The following is a 9,505-nucleotide window of genomic DNA, read 5'->3' on the forward strand; positions in this document are numbered from 1 at the left end:
TGTCCGGGGGAGTGGAGAACGGGAGGTCGTTCGCCCACACGTTCGCCCCGCAAGCTGGAGCAACCGAAACCTACGACGTCCGTCGTCTGCTACAACTGCGGCCTTCGGGGTCACGTCGCAGCCGGGTGCCGGGCCCCGCGTCCGCGCACCGCAGGACCACGTCGGGACGACGACCAGGGCCACAAGTCATCCCAACAAAACCCGGCAAGTCGCGGCACCTCACACGTTCGGTCCACAAACACGGCACATTCGGGTCGCCGCTTCGCGGTGGGGGGTTCGCGGCTGGGTGCCGGGGGTTCAATTCGGCGGGGGGGGTCCGTACGCGGCCCGCAAGCAGTCGAGTGGTCCGAATTGGCCCACAGGATCGTGGCTGCGTCAGCCGGGTCGTCCGTGGTAACGGGGTTCATTGACGGGGTTGAGGTCCGGGTGCTTGTTGACACGGGTGCGTCGGCCACCATCATCTCGGACCTTATTTATAACATCCTTCCCGTCCAAAGTAGACCCCTTCTGCCGGTAGACGTGCCATTTTATGCGGCGAATGGGGGATCCCTGGGGATCATCGGCCAGATTCGGGCGACTATTTGCATTGGGGACATTAAATTAGCGGGCCCTATTTTTGTATCATCATCGCTGGCCGTTCCCTGTTTGCTAGGTACGGACTTTTTGTCAAAAATGCCCATCAAAATTCTTATTGATCAGGCCTGCATAGAGCTTCCGTCAGGTCGGCGGGTTGCCTTCTTGTCGAGCCCTATCAAAGTGCGCACGGTTTGTGCGACGGTGCAGGCGCTGGCGACTCACACTGTACGGGTACCCCCGGGATCGCAAATGTTAGTACCCCTTCGGTTCAGGAAGCCACTCGAGGTGGGTGCGGAGGCACAGGGGGTGCTGTTGGGGCCGTCAAACAGAGCCAGTAAGGGCATCGACTTAGCGGTTGCTCAAACCATGGTGAGAGGGGACAGTGAGCCGTTCGTAATGGTCCTGAATACGGGGTCGCGGCCGGCCGTAATTGCGCAGGGAACGGTGCTGGCTCACGCCGCGCCGCTGCCCGTTGAGGAACGGCTCGTGGCTCAAGCAGATTTTACTGTCGAGTCGCATCCTCAAAGTGATGAGGGGACTGAGTGGTTGGACTCGCTGTGTGCGGGTTCTGCTAACTTGTCCGGGGTGCAATTGGGAGCATTGAGGGGTTTGCTCATTGAGTTTGCTGACGTGTTCAGCAAACATAAGTACGATATCGGCTGCACTGACCTGTTGCGCCACCACATAGCTACAGGGGACGCGGCCCCTATTCGTCAGAATCCTTTCCGGCTCAGCCCGGCTGAGAAGGAACATGTGCAATCGGCGGTTAATGATATGTTGGCGGCCGATATCATTTCGCCCTCTTCTAGTCCGTGGGGTGCTCCTATTGTCCTAGTAAAGAAACAGGACGGGTCCTTGCGGTTTTGTGTCGATTTCCGCCGCTTAAACAAAATCTCGATGGCGGATGCGTATCCGCTCCCCAGGATGGATGAGTCGCTGGATGCCTTGGCGGGAGCGCAGTTTTTTTCCACACTCGATCTGCTTTCTGGATTTTGGCAATTGCCACTCGATAACGAGTCTAAACCTAAAACTGCTTTCCGCACACCTGGGGGCCTTTTTGAATTCAACCGTTTGCCCATGGGCTTACATTCCGCCCCCGCCACGTTCCAGAGACTCATGGAATTGGTTTTGTCAGGCCTCCAATGGGATACCTGTTTGATTTATCTTGACGATATTATCGTCTTTAGTCGGACTTTCGAGGAGCACCTCCAGCGACTGAGAGCGGTGTTCCTCAGGATGCGTTCCGCTAAGCTAAAATTTAAACCGGCTAAATGTTTTCTGCTTCGGGAATCTGTCAGGTATTTGGGCCATATCGTGAGTCGTTCAGGGATCTCGACGGACCCTGCTAAGACGCATTGCGTCAGCTCATGGCCAACGCCAACCTCGGTCACGGAGGTTCGCAGTTTCATTGGTTTCGCCTCCTATTACCGTCGTTTTGTCAAGCAATTTGCCACCATAGCCAAGCCCCTGCACGCTTTGACGGCTAAGGGTGTGAGGTTTCACTGGGGGGCAGAGGAGGAGGATGCGTTCTGCTCCCTCCGTGACGCTTTGGTGCAGGCTCCCCCCTTGTGTTACCCCGATTTCACACAACCGTTTTTGCTTGACACGGACGCCAGCAATACGGGTATCGGGGGGGTGCTCTCACAGTTGGTCGGGGGGGTTGAACGGGTGGTCGCCTACGGTAGTAGGGTTCTTTCCCCCGCAGAACAACGCTATTGCGTAACTCGTCGTGAATTGTTAGCCATTGTGTTTTTTACACAGCAATTCAGGCCGTATCTTTACGGCCGTCATTTTACGGTCCGGACGGACCATGCGGCTCTACAATACGCTATGCGCGTGGCGCAGCCATCGGGCCAATTGTCCCAATGGTTGGAGGTCCTTCAAGACTACCAATTCACGACAATTTACCGAAAAGGGTTGCGGCACTCAAACGCGGACGCCTTGTCGCGGTTGCCGCCGTGCACAGACTGCACATGTTTGTTGGGATCAGCGCGGTGCAAACCCCCGGTCGCCGGCGCCCCGGGAGTTGCGCTCGCCGCCACTGACACCCCGGGAGAGGACGCCCCCACGGGGAGGGATTCGCTGTTGTCGTTGCCCCTCATTGAGTGGGGCCGCCTCCAGATGTCCGACAGCTCCCTACTTACGCTGCGTCGGAAAGTTGGCGCTCCCGAACAAGGGGAGGCGCGGGTCGGTTCCTGGGTGTGCAGACAGGGCCTGTTGATGAGGTGGGACAACATGTCCCGGCGTCACGTGCTCGTGGTGCCTGTTGCTATGCGGGGTAGGATTGTTCTGGCAGCTCATGAACGGCTCATGCATCTGGGTTTTCACAAAACGCTCGCCCTAATCCAGCGAGACTATTATTGGCCGGGGATGGGTAACGACGTGGCGAATATTCTTAAGGGATGCGTAGAGTGCGCCAAAAGGAAACCGCCACCATTGGCGGCTAATCCACCGCTGCAATCCATTCAGGTTTCGCGTATAAACGAATTGGTAGCGTTGGACATCTTGGGGCCCTTTCCGGTTACACCAAGGGGAAATAGGTTCCTGCTGGTTGGCGTGGAATACTTCACCCGATGGCCTATGGCATGGCCGCTCGCCAACCAGTCGGCTGCGGCGGTGGCGGACGCCTTTGTCCAGGGTTATGTGTTGGACAAGGGCGCCCCCGAACGCTTGCTGACGGATCAAGGGAAGAATTTTTCGAGCGTTTTGTTGCGCGAGGTGTGCGACCTGTTGGGTACAAAGAAAGTGCGTACTTCCCCCTACCACCCGCAGACTGACGGGATGGTTGAGCGTCTGAACAGAACGATTACGTCTATGTTGTGCCAACAGGTCTGCGACGATCAGGTTGATTGGGACTTACAGGTGCCGGGGGTACTCGCGGCCTATCGAATGGCCCCTCATGCGGCGACAGGGTTTTCCCCATTTTTTCTTATGTATGGGCGGGAGGCCGATCCGGCCATGGACGTCCAACTGGGGATTTCCCAGCCACGTGCAAAATCTAAATTGGCAGACCACATCAAATTTAATATCGCCAAATTGACTGAAGCGCGGGAGGGGGCAAGGTTGAATTCGCGGTCGCGGCAAATTGCAAACGAGAAATTGCATGAGCGGAGGGTGCATACGCATGATTGGAAACCAGGCGATAAGGCCTGGCTGCATTGTCCACATGCACCGTTGGCTACGTCCCCCAAGTTGTTGAGACCTTGGAGGGGACCGGTGGAAATTGTGCGGGTTGCACGGCCCCAGAGTATACAGATTAAATGGGGGAAACGCCGTTGGTATGTGCACCCCTCCCGACTGAAGCCCTATGCGGCACCGTGTGACCCCGTTCTGTGCCGTGACGACCGGGCGTGTGATGTGACCGTCGACTCGGGGAGGGAGGTGTCGCAGGCTGATCCTCACGTGTCTCCACCTGACCCACCCCCAGGTGCCTCGGGCTTGACGGCTGCTGACCATCGAGAGCCTGAACCCCGGGGCACGCACGAGTCCTCGATGCCTGGCCGATGTCTTCCTGAACCGCCGGCACCACCGGACGTTCAACCGCGTCTGGTGCCGTACGACGGACCGGCAAGGCGGACTCGGGCTAGGTCTCAACAATTTTCATGAGGACGGGGTTTTTTTTTGTGCTCTACACCGAGCTCGCCCGGTGTTCCCCTCTGCCGGGATAATGTCCCGTTGTAGGGACGCTCGGAAGAAAAGGGGACACTGCACGAGTCGAAAGAAAAAAAAAAAAAAAATTTCCATTTATTTTTTTTTGTATACACATTGCTATTGTCACTCGCCGGTTTGTATATATTGTTCTGTTGTCGCGGTGGCATTGGTTGAGGGTTGCGGATGGTGGTGTTCGCGTCGTGTTGTGTTGTTAGCTTAGTTGTTGTTCTTGTTCTTGTGTTGTGTTACGGGGCACACAGGGAGGGTTTGTAATTTTTGTAGCAGCCGGGGCGGCTGCGAGCTATGTGGTAGGGGGTGATGTAGTGGTGGTATTGACGTGCGCCGACTGTGACAGTGATGGATCACGGGGCGGCGCGGGGTGCGGGGTTGGGCACGCGTTGTGGGCGTGGTGTGGACGCGCGCGCCGGGAGTGACAGATGACGAGGCGGCGCGGAGTGAGTGGTGAGGCACGATGAGATGTGGGAAAAGAGGATCGTAGCCAGCACCCGGCGATTGGTCGAATAAGTGGGTGCTCGCAGCGACGTCCGCAGGTGGGGTATAAAGGGGGACGCGCGAGAGCACTCGGGGAGAGTTACCCAGTTGAAGACCCGAAGACGGAGCTGAAGACCTAGTGAAGCCGAGTAGCTCAGTGGCGTTAGTCGCCGAGTAGCTAAGTGGATGTTGGTCATCCGAGTAGCTCAGTGGCGTTAGTCGCCGAGTAGCTAAGTGGATGTTGGTCATCCGAGTAGCTCAGTGGGCGTTAGTCGCCAAGTAGCTAAGTGGGTGTTGTCACCCGAGTACTAAGTGGATGTTGGTCATCCGAGTAGCTCAGTGGCGTTAGTCGCCAAGTAGCTAAGAGGATGTTGGTCATCCGAGTAGCTCAGTGGGCGTTAGTCGCCAAGTAGCTAAGTGGGTGTTTGTCACCCGAGTACTAAGTGGATGTTGGTCATCCGAGTAACTCAGTGGGCGTTAGTCGCCAAGTAGCTAAGTGGGTGTTTGTCACCCGAGTACTAAGTGGATGTTGGTCATCCGAGTAACTCAGTGGGCGTTAGTCGCCAAGTAGCGAAGTGGGTGTTTGTCACCCGAGATACAAAGTAGGTGTTAGTCACCTGTAACCAAGTTTGATAAAATAAAGAGTGTGTTACCCGTGAAGTCGTCTCCCGTGGAGTTACTACATTACATAAACATGAAAAAGTATGCATTTGGAGTCCTGTCGATCTTCGGCTCCACATATGTATGTGAGCAGGTCTTCTCCAACATGAACTATATTAAAAACAAACATCGATCACGCCTCACAGATGACAGCTTACAAGCCTGTGTGAAAATGAAGGTGACGTCTTACAGCCCTGATGTGCAGACACTGTGCACTGAGGTTCAGGAGCAAAAATCCCATTAACCAGGTAATTTAGCTATTAATTTGCAAAAATATATTTTACATTGTTAAGTGAAAAAGTCCTTTTTTTATTCAGATTGACAGCTGACTGCACGATCCTGTATATAGCAATAAGGTAAGAAACAATATATGCAGTGTTATATTTGTTTTAATAGTTGCAATGGTTTTGCGGCTCCCAGTTTATTTTTTCCTTCGGAAACAGGTCCAAGTGGCTCTTTATGTCTTAAAGGTTGCAGACCCCTGGGTTAGGGGCTCAGGGCTCTACGTTTCGGTGGGCGTGGTCACCTGGTACTGCCCCCTCGTCTCGAGTCAAGCGCTTCCCCCTGGCAGTTTGTCCGTTAGAGAGGCGGGGAGAAACTCTGGCGTAGGTGAGGAGTGGATCCTAGCTGTGGGTGGGTGGTGCGGTGGTGTGAGTCTGTGTGTGTGGTGTGAGTCTGTGTTTGTGTGAGTCCGTGTGTGTTTGTATCTGTGTGTGAGTCTGTGTGTGTGTGGAGTGGTTAACGCGCTGTCAACACCAGTGACGATTATATGAACCGGTCCTGGGCTTCCCCTAGGTCGACTCAGCCTCAAATGAGTACCTGGTGTGGTTGTGTAAATATCGCCACTCGGAGACAAAGGCGGCCAGGCGCGGTGTTGGCCACCCACGCCCTCGTGTGCTTTTCCGGCCTTCATAGGTGATGCTGGCTAACAGCACTTGCCCCAACAGTTTATTTCAGCTATAAGGGGGATATTTATATTTGTTGTTCGTGGTGGTGTTGTTGGTGGTGTTGTTGGTGGTGTTGATGGTGGTGGTGTTGATGGTGGTGTTGTTGGTGTTGATGGTGGTGTTGATGGTGGTGCTATTGGTGTTGTTGGTGGTGGTGCTGTTGGTGTTGTTGGTGGTGCTGGTGACGGTGTTGATGATGGTGATATTCTTGTTGGTGGTGGTACTGGTGTTGTTGGTGGTGATGTTGATGGTGTTAGTGGTGTTGGTGGTGGTGTCGGTGGTGGTTCCAACGAGCCATCCTGGGTTTAACCTAGCTGGATTGTGTGAGGAGCTCACAAATCCTTGAAGGATCTGGACACATTCCCACCAGTAAGCTCCTCAGGCAGGCAAGGCTGCGTTTGCTGGGTCTTGTAGCCCGCATACCCAAGCAGTTTCTTCTTGGCTGTGTAATGCGGGCGTGAGCGACCTTCCGGATGTGACGTCACGGGGAGGCGGAGCCAGGTGACGTGGGTGAAAGGTTGGGGTCCTTAAGTGGGTAAACCGGAAAGAGAAGGCAGTCGGGGTGTGAATGGAAAAGAGTGGGGCCGCGTGGGCGAACGTGAGGAGGGGGCACCGTTGGCCAGCGGGAGCCAACCCCGGAGAATAGCAGGGAGCTAAAGGGTGGTGAGAAGCTGCGGAGAGTACAGCCAGGAAGGCTGTGTGTTAGAGGCAGCGGTGTGGCTGCAGAGAGTCGCAGGAGCGACGGAGAGAGAGAGAGAGACAGCACGAGGCTGTCAGCGCTGCGGAGGTGGCTGCAGAGAGTCGCAGGAGCGACGAAGAGAGAGAGAGAGAGACAGCACGAGGCTGTCAGCGCTGCGGAGTAAGCAAGAGGGAGAGAGACAGCACGAGGCTGTCAGCGCTGCGGAGTAAGCAAGAGGGAGAAGAGCAGCAGCGGTTACAGCCAGGGGGGCTGAGAGTGAGTAACAGCAGCGGAGCTGCTGTGGGGGCTACAGGAGCGACAGAGGCCAACAGAGGGGCTGCTGGTGGAGAAGAGAGAGACATCGGAGTCAGTACTGTGGGGACTGAGCAAAGAGGAGACAGCCGTGTGGGTAATACAGTACGGACCAAATAAAGGACACTGAGCCAGAGATCGTGGTCAAGTCTTTTATTACAGCTGCATAAAGGGGGCTAAACGGCCACGACATGGGCTGTCGAAAATATGGACTGATGCTGTATGGGAGGATGTTGAGTTGAGTAGACTTGTGAAAGACTGGTACCAGCGGTGTAAATAGCATCCTTCACGAGGAAGCTCGTGAAGGAGGCTACTGGACAGTTGGAGGCAGACTGCCTCCTACAACAACTGAGGGCAGAGGAGTGACGCTCACAACGAGTGGCGGATAAAATTCGGTAAGTTGGCACAGTTGGGCATACAGCTGGTGTATCTACCAATCTCAGCCAACCTTTGGAACCTGGGTCTGTACCGTGACGTCTTGTCAGTGAGCCTTCGACACTTCGTGTGGCCTCAAAGTGCACCTGGCCTGGCAAAGGCGCCGTGGTGACATCATCGCTACTAAGTGGCGAATGTCGGTTGTTGTTTTTGTGTTTCGTGTTGTGAGTGATTGGTGATGATGTGAGTCTGTGTTGATGATGTGGGTTCATGGTGTGAGTCCGCATTGTGACTTGACTCGTGTTGAGATGTGGGTGCCGTCACACCCCCTCGACTCTATGTGATCCTCGGCTTCGTCTCCTGCTTCGCACGCAGAGACCTGGACTGCGCGAGAGACGCTGTTAGTTCTGTGCACCCTGCTCTGCAATTGGCCACCATGGAGGTACATGTGGCTCTTCGACTCGTGTGGTGAAGTATTAATGGACGTGTGCTCTCCACTCCGCGTGTGGCTACCTGTCACCTATCCATACACCTAAGTGTGCATCTGCTTGGCTGCCTGAGTGTGTGTGCATCTATCAGAGTATCTCCCCAAGATCCTCTCTGTGTACCTGCCTTTCTACGTTTTAATAATCTACTGTACTTTTATTTATCCACTACTGGATGAAGGCCTCTTTCCTTGAGACCCTGCTACCCCTCACGATCCTGCGATGGAATAATCCACCAAGCACCGATTTTGTCGCTCCATCTTTTTGGCAGCCGTCCTCTCAGACGTGTTCCGATACTTAGCTGCACCTCCGTTATTGTTCTTGACCATCAGCCATCGTTGTTCCTCGTGGCCGTGGCATGTTCTGGCCCAGCCCTACTTCTCTTAACAGTTTGAAGGATGCCAATAACCTTCGTGTGTCCTTTAAATACACACGTGTCTCATTGTTAATCCAAGTGTGACATCTGACATTGGCCGAATATCCGAACGCTGAGAACTGACATCTCAGCAGGACCCTCCTGAATGTGGAGCCCAGGATCTCAGAGATCCTGGCTCAGTGCTCGCCGCTTGCACTATCCCCCACATCTTGCTAAAGCCTATGTGGTGGACCTTTGTCTTTGTGTGTGTGTAGATGAGCCAATCTGGAGAGGTGAGGAATAAGGGCGAATCTTGTACCACGTGGAGGGCGCTGTCCTCAGAGGGCACCGCCTCCATCTGCATCAAATCACCGCAAGGTAAGAACAGGAATGAGGGATGTCACAGAGGGCCATGGTGAATGGTGGAACATCACGATGGCCATGTTGCATGGTGGATGTCACAGTGGCCATGATGCATTGAAGATTTCATAGCGGCCATGATGCATGGGTGATATCCAGGTGGCCAAGTTGCATGGGGGACTTCATGTTGGCAGTGTTGTATGGGGGACGTAATGGTAGCCATGTTGCATGGGGAACTGCATCATGGTGGCCATGTTGCATGGGGATGATTATTTGTGCTCTGGCCTCAGCACATCACACGCTTTCAGATGCGCTTCCGATATTAGGAAGCCACTGGAGCTATACACTTTTAAATCATCTAGATTGAAAACTAATTTCTTGAGAACTTATTTGGGGCATCAAGTCCGATTTAGTTACATTTAATTTGTATCCCAAAGCACCTCCATATTCCGTGACTAAAGCCAGAACGGTGGGGAATGAGGCCTCCGAATTTGGGTGATGAACAGGCGTCGCCACCCACGCCAGCAGAGGGCGGCATAAGGGTAGCTGGTTCGTGAAGACCCGGCCCACGCCGCCTGGAACCCCCCTCCCACCTTCTCGGAGCTCCGGACCC

At 54.5% G+C, this 9,505-nt stretch overlaps 1 long non-coding RNA gene across 1 annotated transcript; it reads left to right on the top strand.

Annotated features, from left to right (window-relative positions):
• Positions 1-6,776: 6,776 nt before the first annotated feature.
• LOC144737758 (uncharacterized) lies at positions 6,777-7,453 on the top strand. The gene is made up of 2 exons (XR_013589070.1): positions 6,777-7,042; positions 7,114-7,453. It is a non-coding gene; the product is annotated as an uncharacterized LOC144737758 (long non-coding RNA).
• The last annotated feature ends 2,052 nt before the right edge of the window (positions 7,454-9,505 follow it).

Source organism: Lampetra planeri, chromosome 73, assembly GCF_965212315.1.
Source record: "Lampetra planeri chromosome 73, kcLamPlan1.2.h2, whole genome shotgun sequence".
NCBI lineage: Eukaryota > Metazoa > Chordata > Hyperoartia > Petromyzontiformes > Petromyzontidae > Lampetra > Lampetra planeri.